The sequence below is a fragment of the Xenopus tropicalis genome, chromosome 2 (assembly GCF_000004195.4).
Source record: "Xenopus tropicalis strain Nigerian chromosome 2, UCB_Xtro_10.0, whole genome shotgun sequence".
Lineage (NCBI taxonomy): Eukaryota > Metazoa > Chordata > Amphibia > Anura > Pipidae > Xenopus > Xenopus tropicalis.
Genome location: NC_030678.2, coordinates 160,551,201 through 160,553,820, shown reverse-complemented (window position 1 = coordinate 160,553,820; position 2,620 = coordinate 160,551,201). Strand labels below are relative to the sequence as shown.

The window sequence follows — 2,620 nt, the reverse complement described above, 5'->3', positions numbered from 1 at the left end:
TCTCAATTATCTTTTTGCTTGAAGACAAAAACTTTTCACTCGTAGACATAGTGACACTTTCAGGTCATGCATTTTCTTCCATATAGAGTGATTTTCATTATATTATATCACAGTGTCTTTCTCATTATATTGCAGATTCTCTGTACTTTCCGAGCACAATGGGAGATTTGACCTTGTTGCGGAATACGACATTATTCTTCCATCTCATCTGTGAGTGACAACACATCCGACACTGAGCTGCATATGAAGCAACTACAAGCTGTGGCTTTCCAGCTGTTTGTGCTGTACAACTGTCAGTATCCTTACTTGTCTGTTTTCAGTGCTGACTAACTGCACCCCTCATTCACAGGGGTCCCTTTTACCAACTTCCACTAAGGTGGCCTCCATTCCTTAGGGTCCTGGCCTTTAGTTACTGAGTCCTTTTGCCACAGACTCCTACTGAGTCTTCCTCCCTTGGGCTCTCAAGCAACTGATTACCCCTGATTAAAGTGGAGTCCAGAGAGGAAGAATTATGGGATTCCCTCCCTTTGCTAGACAAGGGAATACTTACAACTGCTCTGGGTCAAAAGGAACATATCCCTCTCACAGTCCATACAAGGTTGTGCCCTACTGGGTTGTATAGGGTTTTCCAACATGGTAAAATAGCAGCGATCTATGACGGGCGATTAAGTCGCTCCATGGGTGCTTGCCCTTGGACTGTACCAGAGGAAGAGGTCCAAAGTATATAGTGCTATGCATCCCTAAATTAATTACACTGAGGTTGCACCCGCTTACATCCCCTACATCAGTGATCCCCAACCAGTGGCTCAAGGGCAACATGTTGCTCACCAACACCTTGGATGTTGCTCTCAGTGGACTTAAAGTAGGTGCTCATTTTTATGTTTTTGTTTGGTACACACACAGTTTTAATCCAATCAGAGCCTCCTGCAGGCCAGCAGACCACATGGGGCCACCAAATAGCCAATCACAGCCCTTATTTGACATCCCCAAAGAACTTTTTTCATGTCTGTGTGGCTCACCAACACTTTTTACATCTGAATGTGGCTCACGTGTAAAAAACGTTGGTTAAATTATCATTTAATTTATCTAAACGGCAGATTTATCAATGCTGAAACTGTAATTTTTTTACCTTGGCATCTAAAAGCTTACAAGGTGATGTAAAAGTCAATGGGAGCTGCCTTTGGCAAAATGTAAACTGTTTATTCTATTCAAGTTTTTCTTTTTTTTTTGAGCTTGTAAATTCACAAATTCGAGGTATTCGCGTTTTTTCCAAAACTGTATTCAAACATGTATTTTTTAATCAGATTTTTTTTTATTCATTGTGAGTTTAAAACCTAAAAAAATAGAATTGTTGGCCTCACAATTACTTTTTTTGTTCTCCCTAACTATGAAGATGTCTCTGAATCGGCCCTCTGTGTTGGCATTGCCCAAGTCTTGTCTTGACCTGGTTACTTACAACTCACACAGCCCACCTTTAGCATCATCTCCTAATCAGCTTGTCGGCCTTTTGGCTAAGATCAAGTGTAGTATCTGTTCTTATCAGTTTCAGATCAGATAATTACTACTTGTGACGAAGCGGGGAGCTTGATGAAAGCGGAGAAGCTGTGTTCCCATTAGGGAAGAGCTGCCGACCTTTTTGTCGGGGGCTTCGCATATGCTTATTATGCCTAATCATGCTCTACATTTTTATTTTTGAAACTGCCCAGCTGCCATTTTACATAATCAGCTATCATATTGGCCTATAAAGCATAATTATGGAAAAGATACGTGGCCTTGTTAATGGGTAAAAATCTAATCTTAGGTTGAACCCCTCATGTGAGAATAAACAATATTTTAGATATTATTCACATAAGATGAGTTATGCTCATGCTGTGGCTATTTTTTTTTTTGCATTACTGGATTAGCAAATTACTATTCTATGCAATATGGTAACACATCATATATACAGCATATAATAGGATATATTACCATATTACCTGGATATTGGGATGTACAGCTGCTCTAGTAATGTGCATCTTATTTAAAGGGATTCTGTCGTGATTTTTTTGGTATACTTTTTATATCTAAATTACACTGTCTACATAGCAAATAATGAACTCTTCCATACAAATTTTTATTCTTGAACCAACAAATGTATTGTTTTTAGCTGTAATATTGGTGTGTAGGCACCATCTCAGTGCATTGTGCCTGAGTCTGAGCTTTCAGAAGGAGCCAGCGCTACACATTAGAACTGCTTTCAGCTAACCTATTGCTTCTCCTACTCCCATGTAACTGGAGGAGTCCCAAGCCTGACTTGGATTTCTTACTATTGAGTGCTATTCTGATACCTACTGGGAGCTGCTATCTTGCTCCCTTCTCATTGTTCTGCTGATCGGCTGCTGGGGGGGGGGGATATCACTCCAACTTGCAGCGCAGCAGTAAAGTGTGCCTGAGTCTGAGCTTTCAGAAGGAGCCAGTGCTACACATTAGAACTGCTTTCAGCTAACCTATTGTTTCTCCTACTCCCATGTAACTGGAGGAGTCCCAAGTCGGACTTGGATTTCTTACTATTGAGTGCTATTCTGATACCTACTGGGAGCTGCTATCTTGCTCCCTTCCCATTGTTCTGCTGATTATCTTG

The 2,620-nt window shown here is 40.7% G+C and overlaps 1 pseudogene; it reads left to right on the top strand.

Moving 5' to 3' along the window:
• Nucleotides 1-1,491: 1,491 nt before the first annotated feature.
• Nucleotides 1,492-1,637, top strand: LOC116409050 (annotated as a pseudogene).
• The last annotated feature ends 983 nt before the right edge of the window (nt 1,638-2,620 follow it).